This window comes from Eleutherodactylus coqui, chromosome 7, assembly GCF_035609145.1.
Source record: "Eleutherodactylus coqui strain aEleCoq1 chromosome 7, aEleCoq1.hap1, whole genome shotgun sequence".
Classification (NCBI taxonomy): Eukaryota; Metazoa; Chordata; class Amphibia; order Anura; family Eleutherodactylidae; genus Eleutherodactylus; species Eleutherodactylus coqui.
Genome location: NC_089843.1, coordinates 189100386 through 189121061, shown reverse-complemented (window position 1 = coordinate 189121061; position 20676 = coordinate 189100386). Strand labels below are relative to the sequence as shown.

At 43.9% G+C, this 20676-nt stretch overlaps 1 protein-coding gene across 3 annotated transcripts in view; it reads right to left on the bottom strand.

The window, feature by feature from the left end:
* PSD3 (pleckstrin and Sec7 domain containing 3) overlaps positions 1-20676 on the bottom strand; it is a 562110-nt gene that overhangs the window by 304243 nt on the left and 237191 nt on the right. The window lies entirely within an intron of this gene.

Genomic DNA, 20676 nt, shown 5'->3' with positions numbered 1-20676 from the left:
TCGCCAGTGTTGACACAGCGCTCTCTTCCTGGTAATGGGGCTTTGCATACCCCACCTCCAGCAAGTGAGTGCTGTGATTGGATCATGAGCGCCATGGCTCAGCCAATCAAAGCCTACTAGTCATTGCATACTAGTCGCATGCTAATGCACGGCACGCCTGAAACATGTTTTTGTGATCCCAGCCTTACAGAGAGAGGGGAGCAGGATCTCCTCTGTTTATGTATGGTGTATGAGGGGCATCCTCGCAGCTGGTCCCCACACACACGACAAATACACGTGCTCCTTTATACATGTCGGCTTGAGTCATAATGGCATCTTGTCTGAAAATATTTAGATTCATTTTTAGAAAAAAGTGCTTTTAATATATATTTTGCTGTAATAGAAGTCAATCGTATTTAGTGCCTGCATTTTAGGAATAGTTGTAGGAGACGGAGGGTAAGTAATGCCGGCCGTGAACTGACCCCATACAGACTTGATCCAATTCTTCATGCGGCATTACACAGACATCATGACATTTCGGCCTCTTTACTCTTCCTATTCTCTAATTCAAATTAATAGATTTAGCTTGTCTTTTTAAGCCAAGATAACAAAAAACTCTTCTGCTAGCAGCGAAAAGAAAAACCCACACATTGATTTTGGTATTAACATCCATGCAGTTTGTAGGGAAGATTTCCCGGGCATATGAACCTCGTATGTCAAGTCATTGGCACTTCTAATCTTAGTTGGCACAGACCACCAGAGCGTGAGTGCCAGTACGACCCCTGCACCAGTACCACCACTAGCATCGGGACAAGTGCCACGTGACAAGTTCGCTCGGAAAACTGAACTGCAGAAGTTGTACGCCATTAAATCCACGTAAAAGGGCTTCACATCTAACATCGCAAATATCAAATACGATATCAAATATCCAATGGGCATTCTGTAATCTCCTCTAGAGACAAGTGAGCAGATTGTCCTGGCAGCGTTCGCAGGCACACATTCCTTCCAGTATGGTATGCAGCTACATTCCAAGACTAACAGCAGAAACACACAAACTGCCCCTCCGCTGGCACTTCTAGGAATCCGCACACTTGAAAGATGCTTATTACATAATAAGTAATAGTGTAAATATATAAGAGAGACATAACATTAAAACCACTGATAGGTGATGTGAAGAACGATGCATCGTGCAGCAATGACGCCTGATATAGGGGGTGAGATATATATATATATATATATATATATATACACACACACACACACACACACACACACACACACATATATATATGTTAAGGTGAATGCACACGGGCAGAAATTCTGTAGCGATGTTTCCCGCACAATTTCCGCCCATGCCCGCTGCCATAGGATTGCATTAGTTTATGCAATCCTATGCAGACTGCCGTGATTTGACCGCGAGAAAAGTCGCAGGGTAAACAAATCGCTGCATGCCCCATTTCAGTGCGAGCCTCACAGAGACCCACACAGAAACGTCACCGCTGACGCACCGGCTCTGTTCTGCGCATGTAAGGCTGTGCACCAGCTGGCGCATCGCAGTGCAGAGAGAAGATGCCGGAGGAGCCGCGGGTCACGGGTTCCGTCCCGGCCGTCTGCATTCACCCTTAAGAACAGCCAGGCCTGGAAGGTGATGCGTTGAGAGCAGAAGCTGTAATTATCTGAGTTACAAGAACCAAAGAAATGGAAAGATGGAACAATAGCTATACAGCGCCACCTTTAGGAAGGTCACATTCCTGCAAGTCAATGTAACACTTTTTAAACAACTCTTATACGACTGCGAATTGTAAGCCAACGCCAGAGAACCATACGTAAGCTTTGTAAGCCAAGTGTAAGCTTTAGGCCGCCTGCAGACGGCCGGGTCAGATCCGGCTGCGAGAAACGGCTGCGGGACCCAACCCAAGCAGAGCCGGCGGCCGGTGAGCCCCGCAAAGAAATAGAGCATTTCTATGTCCGCGATTTGTTTGCAGCGCGAGATTTAGCGCGGCCAAATCGCGGCCGTCTGCATAGGATTGCATTTGTTAACGCAATCCTATGGCAGCTTCCAGGGGCGGAAATTCCGCAGGAGATCCCACCGCAGAATTTCCGCCCGTCTGCAGGCGGCCTTAGTGTGCAATTCCCAGTCATTGTTACAAGATTTGCTTAAAAAGTGTAACATTAACTTGCAGGAATGTTGCCAGCCAATAGGTGGCACTGCAGAGGTATTGTTCCATCTTCCTTATTTGCATATTTTCCAGAGGATCATGCATGGCCATATAAGTCTCCTCACTCACCTTCTAGGTGCTCTCCTCAAGAAGAAACTATACCCTTCCTGACCAAAGGACCAAACAGTGATGGCTAGATGACTGAGTCACAGTATCTCCAAAATAGCAGGTTATGTGGGGTGTTCCCAGTATGCAGTGGCTAGTAACTACCAAAAGTGTTTCAAGGAGGCAATTAACTAATGAGAGAGCCCAAGGAGCATTGATGCACACTGGGAGCAAAGGCTAGCCCACCCAGTCTGATTCCAATAGAGACCTAATGTACCACAATTTGCTGAAAAAGTTAATGCTGGCTACTAGAGGCGACAGAACCCACAGGGCATCGCAGCGTTCTAGTTATGGGGTTGCGCAGCCATCAGAGTGCCCTTGCTGATGCCTGTCCTCCGCCAAAAGCACCTGCAATGTGCATATAAGCATCAGAACTGGACCGTGGATCAATGGAAGGAGGTGGCCTGCACATTCACATTGTCTTTGACATCATGCGGGCAGCCGGGTGCCTGTACATTGCTTACCTAGGATGCACTATGGGAAGAAGGCAACCTGGCGGAAGCACTGTGAATTCTGCTGTGAGTACCCGGGTCCTGATATTTGAGGACCATAACCAAGAAGTCTAGGTGTTTTGGTAGCACAAGAGGGACAATATTAACCCCTGTAATGTAATGTTGTATTAACCCCTTAATGCTCTAGGATGTTCATTTACGTCATGGAGATTCAGGGTTTGTATGGAGGGAAAACGGGGAGGGGGGGAGGGGGTTGATCCCGCTCAATACAATGTGGGTGCAAACTATTTCTTACAGCTGGCACCCACCGGCAACAGCTACAATCAGAATTGCCGCTGATCACAGCTGTTAACCATTTAAATGCTGCTGTCAATTCTGACAGTGCCATTTAAATGCCCCAATCATTGTTCGGGGTCCCCAAACGGCTTGGATCACAGGCTGCCATTGCAGATTGCCTACCAAGTCATACCTGTGGCGTGACTTGATAAGATTGCCTGTCAGATCGCGGTTAGAGATGAGCGAGCACCCAAATGCTCGGGTCCGCGTTATTCGAGTCGAGCTTTTCGTAAAATTCGAGAGCTCTACTCGACTAACGAACCCCATTGGCTACAATGGGAGACTCGAGCGTTTTTGTATGTGGGACGCCGGGTCCCGAGCTTTTTTTTTTTTTTTTCTCCTCGGTCTCGGTCTCTCTCTCTCTCTTTCTCTCTCGGGGAGGGGCCAAAACAGGCACGTCACAGGAGGGAGGAGCCAAAAACTGGGGCGGGGTCGAACACGGCTTGATGCTCGTTCGAGTAATGAGCACCAAGTACGCTAATACTCGAATGAGCATCAAGATCGGCAGAGTATGTTCAATCAACTCTAATCACGGTACAACATAATATTATGGTATTACATCAAACTGCAGGAGCGATCAAACCATCTGAAGTTCATGTCCCCTATGGTGACCAGAAAAAAAAAAATGTATAAATCACTTGATTATTAAAAAACATATAATAAATATTTGAAAAAAACCCTTTTGCCATATTTGAAATAAAACAATCTAAACAAAAAACAAAACACATATCTGGTATCGCTGCGTCTACAAAAGTACCCCATTATTTACCCTGCACTGCGAACAATGCCAGAATCGCGCTTCTTTTGGTCACCTGTCTCCAAAAAAAAAATGCAATAAAAACCGATCAAAAAGCCATGTATACTCCAAAATGGTACCGATAGAAACTACGAGAACTCACAAAAAATGAGTTATCGGACAACTATGTCGATGGAAAAATAAAAAAGTTATGGCGGTCAGAAGATGGCGGCAGAAATTAATTTAATTTTTTTCCAAAGATATTTTAGGTTTTAAAAGTAGTACAGAAAAAAAAAATAACTATATAAATTTGGTTTCGTAGTAAAGCCATTGAATAAAGCTATGTAATTTTTCCCACAGCGTACACCGTATCAACAAGATGTCCTCAAAGATAGCAGAATTCCGGGGGATTTTCGATTGCACTCCACTTTGAACAACTCGTCCCACAAAAAAGAAGTCCTTGGACAGAGACGGATAAATAAAAAAAGAGTTATGATTTTTTTTTTAAAGGGGGAGGGAAAAAGGAAAATGATTTCTTTTTAAAAAGGCAGCGTCTTTAAAGGGTTAATGTTCTGGCTGATCACAGGAGTATATGTATATACAAACTAGAGAGGTGAGTTGCGGGAGTGAGCATAGGGGAGCTGGGGGGGGGGGAGAGAGATCTCCCCCGCCGCCCCCCGAATCTTTTGGCACGAGCAGGCATGTACTCGAAAATGGCAGTACTCGCTCCAGTAATTTGCTTTAGCGAGTACGCTCGCTCATCTCTAATACAAACACTTAATATATCTCCACCCTTACATACTCAACAAAGGAGAATGCTGCACCATGAAGGTTTTGTCGCAGTATTATGCAATTTTCACGATATGCTCAAAAAACTAATTATGCAAACTGATGCCGTTTCGAGCCAATCAGGGGATCATGGATCATTACAAAAGGGGGGGGGGGGGGGGAATATCTATGTAGCTAACTTTTGAGATGTTGCCACACCTATGGAAATGACTTTGCGTGTTTTTTTTGTTTCTAGATGAAGACTGAGTGAAGGGACACGTTTACTAAGGTATCATCATAGGGCTACGTATGGCCAGTTGGTCTTTGTGCTGTAATCCAGGACTGAGGAAGGTTTGCAGTCAAGCCATCCATTACGAAGACTGCACCTCACACACTGCACAATAATTGTGAACACTTGCAGTGGTGGTGCTCTGGAACTACCTGGTGTGACCACTGGCACGGCGTAGTGTTTAACTAATGAAGACTCTGACTCATCAATGATGATTGCTGAGCGAGAGTCTGGAGATGATGTGGCAATCAGGCTGATCCTTCTGCAATTTTGGAGCACCATGCAGCTCATCAATGTGATGTCACGGTTTCGGGGTGGTATCAGCATAAACAGCCAATCACATCTGGGGGACACTGATGGCACAAAGTTATGACAATGATGTGCTGCAGCCCATTGCACTACCACATGGACATGGGCATTCCCAACATGGAGCCCTACACAGTGAACATCAGCAAGCATGCTTTGCAAGATGTCTAGCACGATCCGCAGAGTTTTCTGCAATCAAGTCTGTGGGACACAATTAGACGTTCAGTGATCGCTCTCCAACAGCCTCCTAATGAAGATGAACTGTGGACTACGGTCAATACTACTAGGTCAACACTGCCAAGAGACTATTAGAGCACTAACTGAATCAATGCCATGTCACATAAATGACTGTATTGCTCAACATGGTGGGCCCACTACTTACTGATCGTCCTGCTTCCTGGGCCACAGGAGACGTGCAATTGCTTGAAATTAAAATTGATTGAACCGAACTTAATTCTCTGTTGAGTTCCATCTCATTTCGAGCATTTCTTCATGGCGTGGCATTTGCTCTATGTATGTTTAAACCATTCCAGCAAATTACCACAGTATATTCAAGTAATCAGCGGGAGGTAATGGCTGCAAAATCCCTAAGGCCTTATTCACATGGGATGCATCTTCTGCAGCAAACCATTTACTGCCAATTATGATGCATGCCCGCTTCTACATCTCCAACAAAATCCACGAGCTACATGACCGAAAACATTCTAGAAGAGTCTCCCTTCAACATGTACTTTTCTTCTAACTATATTAAAAAGTCTAGTCATCCACGCAGAATATGTTTTGGGGTTTTTTAGATGGCAGAGAACATGTAACACACGTGTGGTATGAATTGAGCTTCAGAGTTTTCACGTTGCTTTAAACATCTCATTTTCTTTCCTGTTTTTTACCCTTTTGGGCCGGCTGCACATGGCCAGGTCAGATTCCACATACAGGAGCCCGCAGCAGAATCTGACCCTGTGCCTGGCCGGTAACCCCACGTCTTTTCTTGAATTCTTCTGTACTGCAGATGGTCTGGATGGCGAGCCGCCAGTCATGCGCAGTACAGATCTGCCCACGCCGTCGCTAGGCAATGACACAGGTCCCGCGACCTTTCCGCAATATTGATTGTGGAAGGGCCGTGGGTTGGAAGCTTCCACTTACTTCAATGGAAGCCGTTGGTGCGGACACCGCACAAAAATAAAGCATGCTGCGATTTTTCCCCTCGCGAGCGGAAAATTACAATTGATTTCCGCTTGTGTGCAGGATAAAGAGCTTTTCCATTGCATGGGCAGTAGTTGCTGCAGGCGCCCGCTCTGTATTCCACAATGTGCAATGTGATGCTCCATGACCAGGAGTTACCAGCAACTCCTAAGTAATTTCCCATTTGTCAGTGTCTAGTTCTACCAATTACTAGCTACAGATAATGTGCACTGCATCATATAGACGCAATAGCCTCTCCACACGGTTCTGTTTTGTACAGCTTCCTTCAGTTTGATTATTTCCATGTTGCTGTCGCCTTTGATTGTATCAAGCCAGCACTTTCTTTAGCAGCCCGGTCTTCTTTTACTGCTGACCACTCCAAGCATTATCGATGTTTCTAATGAATTACCTCATAATATGTAGCCGAAGTATGAAAGTCTCTGTTTCGGATTTGCCCTCCAGTCAAAACTTTGGTGTGATGCGGTCCAGGACTGTTTTGTTTGTGATCTTGGCGGTCGAAGGAATTCGTAGGAGTTTCTTCCAGCATAAAAGTTGGAAGGCATCAATCTTCTTCTGCTCAGTTTTCTTCAGGGTCCAACCTCTAGTTGTGATTGGGAAGATGACTGTTGACTATATGGCAGTTTGCTGCAATGCTTAGGAGTTTGTTTTTCCAGATCTTATCCATACTTAACATTGTGCTACGAACTACTGCGGTTCATCATATTATTTCTGGTCCCGATTCTCCATTCCGGTCGATTTTTGATCCAAGAAGGATGAAGTCTTGAAATGCTTCGATTTCTTCATTGTTGATTGTGATTTTTCCTGTACCATTACCAGTGGTCATCATGATCTTAGTTTTCTTGGTAGTAAAGTATAGGTGGCTTCTTCACTTCCTTCTTTAACTTTTATTATCAGTTGTTCAAGATCTTCCTGACTTTCTGCCAGCAAGGTTGTGTCATCTACAGATTGTTGTTGGTTTCGTCTAAATTGCATAGCCTCAAGATTGTCTCTGCATACAGATTGAACAATGCAGGGGATAATAAGCCTTGGTGGACGCCTTTCCAGATCCTGCACCTTTCCATGTTACTGTTGCAGCTCCCAATCGTAGCCTCTTGGTTCACATATAACGACTGTCCGAGTTGCCGCATATGTCCCAGGACTCCCATTTGTCTTAGGCAAGACCACAGCTTGTCGTGTTCTATGCAATCGAAGGCTTTGCTGTAATAGATAAAGCATGTGTAAACCTCCTTTTGGTATTCCTGGGCTTTTTTCTCGATCCACCGGAGATTTGCAATTTGGTCTCTTGTTCCTCTTCCTTTGCGAAAACCGTCTTGTGCATCTGGGAGTTCCCCTTCCACTATTGCTATGGTGTGTTTTGTATAATCCTTAATAGGATTTAGCTTGCACAAGATATTAGGGCTATCAGGTGGTCGTTTGAGCATTCTTTCTGGTCGCCCTTTTTGAGAAGCGACACAAAAACTGACCTTGCCCAATCTTTTGGCCACAATTTGGTTTCACTTCTCTCTATCACTTACCAGTACTGTCTACACATGGATACCCTAGGCCTCATTGAGACAAGCATTTTGTAGATGTATTTCAGCATCTACAGTTGATCTAAAAGTCTACACACCCCTGTTAAAAGATGAATCATTTCAGACTTATTTCCGCCTTCAGTGTGACCCGTTATCTGTACAATTCCATTGAAAAGCAAACTGTAATCTTATAGGGTGGGGAAAAAAATGTGGTTGCATAAGTATGTGCGCTCAACCCCAATGTGTACAGACATATCTTGGACAATGTGTGTCCCTAGCTTCATGGCCGAGCACCATGTAATACGGCACGCAGTGTTGAAGCTTGGTTTGAAGAGCAGAATGTTTGCAAACTACCATGGACTGCTCAATGTTCGGATCTCAATCCCATCAAACATGTTTGGGATGAAGTAGAATGCTACATATATACATGCCCAACATGTCCATGATCCCACGCATTACAATCTGAAAAGCTCTTCAAGAATTCTTGCAGCGGGATGCGAGCCGTGCCCCTGCAGTGAACACTGCGCCTCACCTCCTCCCGGCGTCTCCCCGCTCTGCTATGTGCCGGCTGCCGCCCAGCCGGCGCATGCGCAGAGCAAAGCTGGCGTGTCATCGATGCCATTTATGTATGGGTCTCCGCAAGGCTCGCACAGAAATCGGACATGCCGCAATTTGTTTTCCGTGCGAGTTTTCATGCGGTTAAATAGCATCTGTCTGCATAGGATTGCATTATCTATGGCAGCGGGCATGGGCAGAAATTCTGCAGGAAATCCCGCCGCGGAATTTCCGCCCATGTGCAGGAGGCCATAATGTACAATACTGTAATAGTACCTGAGGAACTGATCACTGAGATTAGTTCTGATTTTGTTTGAAGTGTCACCGGTCAGTATTGAGCTCCGTTCATACATGGCGTTTTGGGTTATATTTTTCAATTGCAATTAAAAATCACATTAAAAAAATTCATGCATTTTTTAAAAACCACATGCGGTTTCTAAAAAACACATACCATTTTTGAAAACTGCATACTTTTTTAATTGTGTCTCAGAAACACTACAAAATACACCATGTGTGAGCGCAGCCTTAAGCCGGGTTCACTCGGCCGTATGAGTAACCGAGCGTTTTACGGCTGTGGAGCTAGCGGTCACCCAGCCTACTGGCCCACATGGCAGTGATATTGCACTGCCCATGACAGCGTCTCTCACACATGCTGTCACGCACATTCTTCTTGTTTTTTTGTTTAAATTTCCAGCACATATACATCGCCCAAACACAATGTAATTGCCTGCGGGTGACGTTGATTATGCTTCCATACAGAACAATGGGCGCAATAAGCGGCAAAATAGAACATGCTGCACTCTTTCTTGCGCTTGCATATTACGCAATTCCTACATGCAAATGTGAGCAGAACTGCATAACTCAATGTATTTCAATGCCTTTGAATTACCATGTATCGCACGTATAATACGCTGTAATCTTAAGTGTGTGAGCAGTAATTACACTAATGTAGTGTTGTGGTCATGTGGACGATACACTTGTGGATGCCCTCATCCTTGACCCTCCCTTAGCTCCATATTTTCATTCTGCCTTTGTCTCCTCTCTTCTATGCATGCGAGGCAATTTATATAAAAAGGTCGATGTTGGAGAAGTTGCTGACTAATGCAAGAAAGTAACTGAAAAAGAACTCCGACCAGCTGAGCATTTGTGCGAATTGTGTTCCGGCTCTCCCTCCCGTTGCTAGTAAATGGCTGCTGCCTTGGGTAGAGCTATAATGACATCACGGTACTAACAGATGTGCAGCGGGCGCTCGATATGCAACACACAGAGAAAACACATCGAGTCTGTTAACAGCTAAGAATAGTGCAAAAGGGGGAGGGGGATAAAGGATGTGACATTAGTAATATGCAGTGGGGTAATGCACGGGCAAGGAAAGTGCAGGATGTGCCGCTGCAGGTCAGCATGGAGGACTACCGGCAGGAAGCCATGAACAGACAGGATGGCACTTTATCTGGTAGACTTTCCTTCTCATAAGTAATTGAAAAGGAACTTCGTTTATGGAAACTCCCCTTGTTAACACTGTAATTCACCTGCACAGCTTACCAGCCATAATTATGTGGCATTAACACCACGCTGACTATTAATTCTGACAACCGCTGGTTTTTCATGAAAAACAGTCACAGTCCAGTCTTTATACCGGCAGCTATTTCTCAAAGGTGAACTTGTTTGTGCCCAGATTATGTATATTGAAGGCAAGTTTAGGTTCATATCTTCACTGCCGATTCTGCAATTTGTCTGGAAAGATAGCTCAGCACGCTAAACCGATAGACATGATGACAGAGACCTGAATGACCCATTATAAATCAGTGGAGCCCGTCGGTCACCGTTGGTGTCGATCCTTCCGTTTTCTGTCGCTATGGTGGAACAGTAGACTGGAACCGTTTAGTGCAGATGTGACTCTATTCTAGCAGCCCATACATGCTAGACAAAAAGTTGATTAAAATGGAAAATTTCAACCAAAACTATTGTATGTCAGGTGAAATGTAACAATGAACATTCGGTTCAGCCGACCGACTGGCATCAACTAGAAAGTAGTCGGACGCAACTGGTGTGCTTCCATCTTCTCAAAGAAGATGGAAGCACACCAACCGCCATCGATTAGTACCTTAAGGAGAACAAGGGAATAACTCCTCACCAGCATGGATTCATGAAGGGTCGCTCATGTCAGACAAATCTGATCAGTTTCTACGATGAAGTAAGCTCTAAGCTGGACCAGGGGGAATCTATTGATCTTGTATATCTGGACTTCTCTAAAGCCTTTGACACTGTGCCACATAATAGGCTAATATACAAAATGAGGCAGCTCGGACTGGGCGAAAACGTTTGTAAGTGGGTAAAAAATTGGCTCAATGATAGAAAGCAGAGGGTGGTAATAAATGGTTCGTACTCTGATTGGACCACAGTCGCTAGCGGGGTGCCACAGGGTTCAGTATTAGGCCCCACTCTGTTCAACATATTTATCAATGACCTGATAGAGGGGCTGCACAGCAAAATATCAATATGTGCAGATGACACAAAATTATACAATATAATTAATGCAACGGAGGACAATGTGCGGCTACAAACAGACCTGGATAAGCTGGGGGCTTGGGCAGAAAAATGGCAAATGAAGTTCTATGTTGAAAAATGTAAGACTATGCACATGGGCAGGAGAAACGGATGTCACAAATATTCACTTAATGGGGTACCACTAGGGAAAAGTGATATGGAAAAGGATCTGGGGGTATTAGTGGATAATAGACTAAACTGGAGTAACCAATGCCAGTCAGCTGCTGCAAAGGCAAATAAAGTCTTGGGGTGCATTAAAAGAGGTATAGGGGCGAGGGACGAGAACATTATCCTCCCACTATATAAGGCACTTGTCAGGCCTCACATGGAATACTGCGTACAGTTCTGGTCATCAGTGCTCAGGAAAGATGTCACAGTGCTTGAGGGGGTTCAAAGAAGGGCAACTAAACTAATAAATGGAATGACAGGACTGGAATACCCACAGAGGCTATCAAAATTGGGACTATTTACTCTAGAAAAAAGAAGGTTAAGAGGCGACCAAATAACCATGTATAAGTACATGCCTTACATACTATGTTACTATGTTAACCTGAGAATATAGTGTAAACTGCTTGTAGGCTTTAAGAGAGAGTCAGGCCGGCTGCACACGGCTGGATTTGAATTGCAGAGTCTGGAGCGGGCTTCTGCCTCCGGATTCCATAGCAAATACCGACCATAGCATGCTACGGAAAAGCGTTTTTTCCTGTCCACAAGCAGAAGGAAAAAAATCACAGCATGCTCTATTTAAGTGCGGATTCCGCATGGACGGCTTCCATTGATATCAATGAAAGCCATCCAACCCACGGTTCTTCTGTAATGATGTTGCAGAAAGGTCGGAGATTCTGAGTCACCGTCTAGTGACGACACGGGAAATGTCGAGATTGAAAAAAAAGAAATGTGCGGATCTTCTGCAGTAGAGAAAAAAGGTTTGCTTTTGTGTCGCCACATTCCAAGAGCCGTATTAATTTTATTTTTCCATTGCCAGAGCTCTAGAAGGCCTTGTTTTTTGTGGGATGAACTCTAGTCTTCATTTATCTAATTTTTTGGAACATGTAAAACTTTGATCACTTTTTATTCCATTTTTTCTAGTGGCAAGATTAACAAATTCTGTAATTCTGGCGTGTTTTTTATTTTTATTTTTCACTGCATTCTCTGAGCAGTATAAATAATGTATTAAAGTCATTCTTCAGGCCGGTACGATTATGCCAATACCAAATTGTAATATTTTTTTTTCTTTTCACAAAGTAATAAAAGTTAAAAACACCCTCCTTTTGCCATATCTATAATAACAAAATCTAAATCATAAAAGAGAAATACAGATTTGGTATTGCCGCGTCCATAAATGTCCGATCTATCAAAGTAGTGCATTATTTACCCCGCAGGTGAACGTAGTCCGAAAAAAAAATAAAGAACGCCACCAATGCACTTTTTCAGTCACCCTGTCTCCTAGAAAAAATGCAATAAAAAGCGATAAAAAAGTCGTATGTACTCCAAAGTACTAACGTAAACTACAGTATATCCCGCAAAAAATGAGCCCTTGCTCAAGTACGTGGACGGAAAAATAAAAAAGTTATTGCGCGCAGAAGATGCAGCAGAAAAAAAATGTTAAAAAATTAAATGTCTTTGAAAAAAAATACTAGTACTACTGCAAAAAAAACTATACAAGTTTGGTATCGTAGTAATCGTAGTGACCCATAGAATAAAGTTATCATGTCACGTTTGTTGAAGTTTGTGTGCCATAGAAACAAGACGCACTGAAAGATGTTGTAATGTCATTTTTTTCATTCTACTCCACTTAGAATATGTAATTTTATTTTTAATTTTTTAGAAAGTAAAGGGAGACAAGTGTTTTTGTTTTTTATTTTTTTAATAATTTATTAACTTTTTTTGTACTTTTTTTTGTTTTTGTTACTTTAGGGAACTTCCACAGAGACCCATCAGGACCCCCTGATCACATTCCGGGGGTCCAATGGTGACAGCCCTTTACATGCTGCAGTCACATAGACTGCAGCATTTAAACGGTTAACACAGCAGAGATCGGAGGTTTTCTCTTATCTCTGCTGTAAGAGCTGGTGCCTGGTTGTCCTCTGACAGCCAAGCACCAGCTCTCCCTGCCACAGAGACCAGGAGTTTGAAATTAAAAGTGGGAGATTGCTAGCAGATCGGCAGTATCTCCCTGCTTCTTATTTCAAAGTGCTGAACTGCTCTGTGTGGGTCTGTGCAGGCAGGGCACAATGCCACAGAGAGAGAGTATTAAAAAAGAAAAGCTAGAAACAATGGGCGGTGACTAACATAATAGTTTTTAACAAGGAGAAATGCAAAGTCCTACATCTGGGCAAGAAAAATGAAAAAAGCACAAACAGAATGGGAGGAATTAGGCTAACCAAAAAGGCAAGCACAATTCTGGGATGTATTAAGAGAAGCATAGAGTTTAGATCATGTGAAGTAATTATTGCCCTCTACTCTTCCTTAGTCAGACCTCATCTGGAATACTGTGTCCATGAGGACGATTAAAAGATCTGGGAATGTTTAGCTTCCAAGAAAGAGACTTAACAGCTGTCAACAAATATCTGAAGGGCTGTCACAATACAGAGGGATCAGCCCTATTCTCATTTGCACAAGGAAAGACCAGAAGCAATGGGATGAAACTGAAAGTGAGGAGGCACAAATTAGATATTAGACAGTGAGGGTGATCAATGAGTGGAACAGGTTACCACAGGAGGTGGTGAGTTCTCCTTCAATGGAAGTGTTCAAACAAAGGCTGCACAAATATCTGTCTGGAATCATTTAGTGAATCCTGCACTGAGCAGGGGGTTGGACCCGATGACCCTGGAGGTCCCTTCCAACTCTACCATTCTATGATCTAGGATTCTAACATCAACTTAAGTATTTCAACCCCCCACCACCACCCCACCCCTGAAAATAAGACATTGTCCCTTGGGCATTGGGCATTGGGCAAAAATAGATATAAGACAGTGTCATAATTTTCAGAAAACACAGTAAGTCTCTTCTCAGGGCTAAGTTCCGAGAATTAGCCCCGCCCCGTCCCACCTCTCCCCATTGCAAATAGTGCAGAGGGGCGGAGAGTAGGCAGAGAGGGGGCGGGAGCTCAGTTCCTGCTCCTGGCTCTTCCAGCCCCCCCCCCCCTCCTGCACACGAGTACAACGTATATCGGCTCGGCGTGAAAACCGAGCCGATATACGTTCGTGTGAATGCACCCTGAGTAAAACTAACACAAACTTTTTAAATAGTTAAAAGATCACTACTGAAAGTGTTGGCCCTTTAAAAAATATAGAAAACTTGTGCAGGGTGATGAGGAAAAAGCAAATCTATTGAATAGTTTTTTTTATCAGTGTCTTCACTCAAGAAATTGAAATATCATGTGAAATGCAGTTATAAAGTAAACTCTCCATTTTAACCCATGAAGAAGTGCAGAGCTACCTTAAAAAGATTAACATAGAAAAATTGCCAGATCTTGAAGGCATACACCCCTGGGTTCTAAGGGAATTAAGTAATGTGATAGATCATTGTTTCTTATATTTAAGGACTCTGTAGTGATGAGGTCTGTTACACTGGATTGGCACATAGCAAAGGTGGTGCCAAAATTCAAAAAGGAGTTAAAAAGTGAACCTAGAAATTACAGGCCGGTAAAAGGTCTGAGGGGTTTCTAAGAGGTACTATCCTGGAGGAGCTCAAGGAAAATAGCTGGATAACTCCATATCAGCATGAGAAACAAAAGTCTTGCCCTTCTGTGGATTGCAGGAGAAAGGCAGTGTTTTATTTAAAATTTCAGGGATAAAAACATCTTCCAAAATTGCGCTTAGAAGTTTGGAACACAGTTTTTATTCATGCATATTTGTTTACAGGATGATCGTTCGTTAAATACACAAAAGAATCAATGATGTAACAAAAGAGTCACAACTAATAACAGAATGACATTCATTATAGTACACTGCTAAACAGCAAGGCATCTAAAAGCCGAAGGGTGCTCAAGAGAGTTGGGTCATCCGATTAATACTGATATGCCAAATCGGACCTCTGATTCAAGCCCACTAGACATCTAGTTCACAAAGTGAATATCCAAAAGGCTTCTCCTTTCAGTAAGCTCTCCTCCTATCTCCTCCTCTCTCTGGTGACTTAACCCTCTCTATACCAATTTCTCGGCAAGCTGATGTGTCTACTTTGTACACCTCCAGAAAATGCTTGGAAACTGCTGATGTATTAATTGCACTCTGTGAGCACTGACAATGTGGTGTTGCAATTAATATGTTACTTTAAATGTCTAACCATCACTACAGGATAAAAAGTGTCAGTGTTACCACATGCTGCACTCTACACATTAATGTCCACACTTGTAACATCCCTTCACCGCTAACCATGTTAGTGATTACTGCAGAGCGATATTTACTGACCCATATTTTGTTTTTGTATTTAATGGGCAATGTTTTATTTCATTCAGGCCAGCTTAACAAGGGGCAGGATGGTTCCGCCATGGAAGAGGCCTGCAGCGGATTTCGGCTGTGAGCCTGGCCGACGACCCCGAGCAGCTGAATTTTCCATATTGCGTATGACCCACAGAGGCTCGCCATCGGTCCTGCGCAGTACAAGTTTTTTTTTCCTGTTTGTATTTCCCGCACCGTTATTTAGCGATGACGCAGATAACTGCGGCGCATACACGATCTTAATTGCGTATGGGCTGCGGGTCAGGCACCTCCATTGACTTAATCTGCAGCATGCTGCGATTTTTCTTCCGCTCACAGAATATGCAATGCATATCCGCGGATGTGAGCAAAAGCGCAATTTAATATGCTTTTCAATGCCCGTGTTTTGCCGCGAATCCTCCATGCTGAAGCCTCAATAGGTGCAATATTTTCTCCGTCCCTGGCAATTATTTCCAAGAGCTACTGCGAACACAAATATATTTTGTTTCTAATTCTCGGTTTGCGGGTTCTCTGATCTGGTATAGCCATTCAACTGACAACCTAAATATGATTTATGGTGGCGATAAGATGGCCGCACCGGATTTCATAGAATACCTCAACCGAAATTATTTAAATCTCTGTTTTTCAGCAGAGGTGCAAAAATAGGAAATAGCTTTTTGGAAATTGGATTTTTTGGGGGATGTGGCTTCAGGTGTAGTGGTGTCTTCTCCTTTGTTGTAAGCCCATTGCTGGATACACGCTCCTCCAAGCACAGCAGTCATCTTACCCAATGCATAAAAAAAAAATGAGTGTTATGCTAAGGGTGCCAACCCACTAGCGATGTTTTCTTGTGATGCATAAGCGAGTGAAAACGCATGATTATGAAACCGATGATGTTCAATGGCTTCATACTCACTTGTGATGTTTTCACTGAAGCTTCGCAGCGCTGAGACAAATCTGCGCTATCGCCCATTGTTCTCAATGGGGCCGGTGGCAGCAGCGCCAGCCCCATTGAAAACATATGGAGTACATCGCACTCCCTGCCACAGCTGTCACAGCTATGGCAGGGGATTCCTCCATCCCTGCGGGGAATGTGGGGATGAAGGAATCCTCTGCCACAGCTGTGGCAATGGTCCGCAATGCAATGGGTTACAGGCAACCTCCACAGCGATGATTTTTGGGGAAAAAAATCTAACTCAACTAGAAGGGCTGTCCGGCTCTTCTCTTCGGCCCAGAAGAGAGAAGACGACTGCCGGGGCCAGAGAGTAGAGCTGGACAGCTCTTCTAGGTGAGTAAAAAAAAATTATTTTTTTTTATCAGCTAGGGCTGATTTTCAGGAAAGGGCTTATATTTAAAGCCCTTTCCCAAAAATCATCGCTGTGGTGCTTGCCTGCAACCCATTGCTTTCAAAAAGGGTGGCAGCAGCGCCGACCCCATTGAAAGCAATGGGATAGCTTGCGGACCTCTGCCACAGCTGTGACAGCTGTGGCAGAGGATTCCTTCATCCCCGTGGTCATGGAGAAATCCCCTGCCATAGCTGTCATAATTGTGGCAGGGGAGTGCTATGTATTCCCTATGTTTTCAATGGGCCCAGCGCTGCTGCCGCTGGCTCCATTGAAAGCAATGGGCGATAGCGCAGATTTTTCTTAGCGCTGCGAGGCTTTAGTGAAAAGATTGCAAGTGAGAATGAAACCATTAAAAAATCATTGGTTTCATAATCATGTGTTTTCACTCGCTCTCGCATCGCAAGACAACATATCGCTAGTGGGTAGGAGCCCTAACGGTATGTTCACAGGAGCGTAATTACATTGCGTGCGCAATATACGCACACATAATACGCGGTAAATGGAGTCAATGAAAGTAGATTGATTTTCACTGACCCATTCACACTTGTGTTTATATTCAATAGCGAACATTTCAGAGAATGAGGATACACTAAAGGGTTAATAGAACCAATAAAATCTAAGGCCACAATGACAGATCTTACACTGGTGCTAAAGTTGACTCCAAGTTTGTACTCCAAGCACAAATAAGCCTGGTTGTCAGTGAACGGATGTTACAAATGTGGACATTAAATGCATGAAGTGTGCAGCGTGTAGTAAAGACACCTTCATCTGCAGTGATGGGGGGACATAAAATAACATCTTATATTACTGCATTGGTTCTTGGGGGTATTTAAACAATGGTCATTTTGCGAGAGAATATGCTATGAATAAGGAGTCTGTCCGAAACACGGAAGTGCAGTATTGGAAGATGGTTTTATCCATGAAAGTTAAATAAAAGGCTGTTTTCTATTCTGGAATCCACGGAAGTGCTGGAGTCTTGTTGCTATTGCCGTTTACACCTGTCTGCGCACCTGGCGGGAAGGGCATCCATGCGGTGAGCTGGTGTTTAGGGTTGCACTCCATATCGCAATGCGCCTATTAGACATCATTTAGTTAAAAAATGATCTGATCAAAGGACTTGGGGGTTTTAATTAACTGTAAGCTTAAAGGGGTTGTCCCGCGGCAGCAAGTGGGTCTATACACTTCTGTATGGCCATATTAATGCACTTTGTAATGTACATTGTGCATTAATTATGAGCCATACAGAAGTTATAAAAAGTTTTTCACTTACCTGCTCCGCTGCTGGCGTCCTCGTTCCCATGGTTGCCGTCTAATTTTCGCCGTCTAAAATGGTCGAATGGCCAAATTAGACGCGCTTGCGCAGTCCGGGTCTTCTGCTTTTCTGAATGGGGCTCCGTGTAGCTCCGCCCCGTCACGTGCCGATTCCAGCCAATCAGGAGGCTGGAATCGGCAATGGACCGCACAGAAGAGCTGCGGTCCACGGAGGAAGAAGATCCCGGCGGCCATCTTCAGCAGGTAAGTATAGAAGTCACCGGAGCGCGGGGATTCAGGTAAGCGCTGAGCGGGTTTTTTTTTAAGTCCCTGCATCGGGGTTGTCTCGCGCCGAACGGGATGGGGGGGGGGGTTGAAAAAAAAAAAAAAAGTTTCGCCGCGGGACAACCCCTTTAACTGCGGCAACCAGTGTCAGGCAGCTGCTGCCAAGGCAAACAGGATCATGGGGTGCTTCAGAAGAGATCTAGGGGCGCATGACAACATTGTTCTTCCTCTTTTCAAGTCACCGGTCAGACCACACATGGAATATTGGGGACCGTTTTGGGCGGGTACAAATGCGGGCAACTAAACATTGGCACTTTACTTTTATTTTACTTTGCATGTTTATCAGAAATTACATCTGGCAATGTAACTCCTGATTTATCTGTTCAATCTATTGGCCACTGGACTTTACTCACGACTGTAATGTTGGAATTCTTGATTGATATATTTGGAACATCATAAAACCAATAAATATTTTGTTAAACAAAATCGGGCAACTAAAGTAATAAATGGAATGGGTGGACTACGATACCCAGGGAGGTCATCAAAATTGGGATTATTTAGTTTAGAAAAAAGCCAACTGAGAGGGGAACTAATAACTATGTATAAATTAATCAGAGATCTCTTCCTGGTCATCTTTGCCTCCGTGAGTCTCAGCCCGATCCATGTTGTCCTCTATGAGCCTGAGTCCAGTCATCTTGGCCATCGTGAGTCTGAGCCGATCATCTTGCCCTCTAGTGATATATCAGGTCTTATATCAGACTTCTCTGTTTGTTACTCTCGCTATCCAGGGCATATGCAGCAGCTTTCACCAGCACCACAGCTCCAGCGCATCAATCCTCCTATTGGCTTCCATCGCAGTCCAACTTTCACATCCATACATAGCTCTGGAGAAAACGATGGTTTGCATTATTCTGGGTTTAGTTGCTATACCAATATCCCTACTTTTCCAGATTTTATCCACGTTTAGCTTTGCGCTTCGCCCCAATGCTATCCGTTTTATCTCTGGCATAGATTCTCCAGCCTGGTCAATTTTTGAGCCAAGGAAGATGAAGTCTCTCATGCATTCTACGACCTCATTCCGTGATTTGAAGTTTCCCATTTTTTGCAAATGTCATAATTTTAGTCTTCTTTAAATTCAGAAAGAGGCCCATTTTTTCATTAATCTTCCATATCAGCTGCTTTAGACTGGCTTCTGTTTCTGCAAGCAGAGTTGTGTCATCCGCATAACGGAGATTGTTGATGTTTCTTCCACCTATTCCCAACTCGGTTTCCAATTCGTCTACATCCATTTTCCGCATGACCACTTCTGCTTATAGGTTAAGCAAGAAGGGTTAGAAGGATGCAGCCCTGCTGGACACCTTTACCGATCTGAAACCAATCTGTGTCCCCATATTGTGTTCTCACCGTGGCTTCTTGATTCGTATAAAGTAATTTTATCAGCTTGACTAGATGTAACGAAATGCCCAGCTCTTTGAGGGCATGCCATAGCTTGTCATTGTCGACGCAGTCAAAGGCCTTGATGATTGGTTTGGGATCGGCAAATGTGTCCGGCAGGGCTGCATCCTCTCAACCTACCTCAAGGAGAACAAGGGAATAACCCCTTACCAGCATGGATTCATGAATCGCCGCTCATGTCAGACAAATCTGATCAGTTTCTACGATGAAGTAAGCTCTAAGCTGGACCTGGGAGAGTCTATTGATCTCGTATATCTGGACTTCTCTAAAGCCTTTGACACTATGTAATAGGCTGATATATAAAATGAGACAGCTCGGACTGGGCGAAAACTTGTGTAATTGGGTTAAAAATTGGCTCAATGATAGAAAGCAGAGGATGGTAATAAATGGTTCGTACTCTGATTGGGCCACAGTCACTAGTGGGGTGCCACAGGGTTCAGTATTAGGCCCCATTCTGTTTAATATATTTATCAACAACCTGATAGAGGGGCTGCACAGCAAAATATCAATATTTGCAGATGACACAAAATTATACAATATAATTAATGCAACGGAGGACAATGTGCGGCTACAAACAGACCTGGATAAGCTGGGGGCTTGGGCAGAAAAATGGCAAATGAAGTTCTATGTTGAAAAATGTAAGATTATGCACATGAGCAGCAAGAATGGATGTTACCAATATACACTAAATGGGGTACCACTAGGGAAAAGTGACATGGAAAAAGACCTGGGGGTACTAGTGGATTGTAGACTAAACTGGAGTAACCAATGCCAGTCAGCTGCTGCAAAGGCAAATAAAGTCTTGGGGTGTATTAAAAGAGGTATAGGGGCGAGGGACGAGAACATTATCCTCCCACTATATAAGGCACTAGTCAGGCCTCACATGGAATACTGCGTACAATTCTGGACACCGGT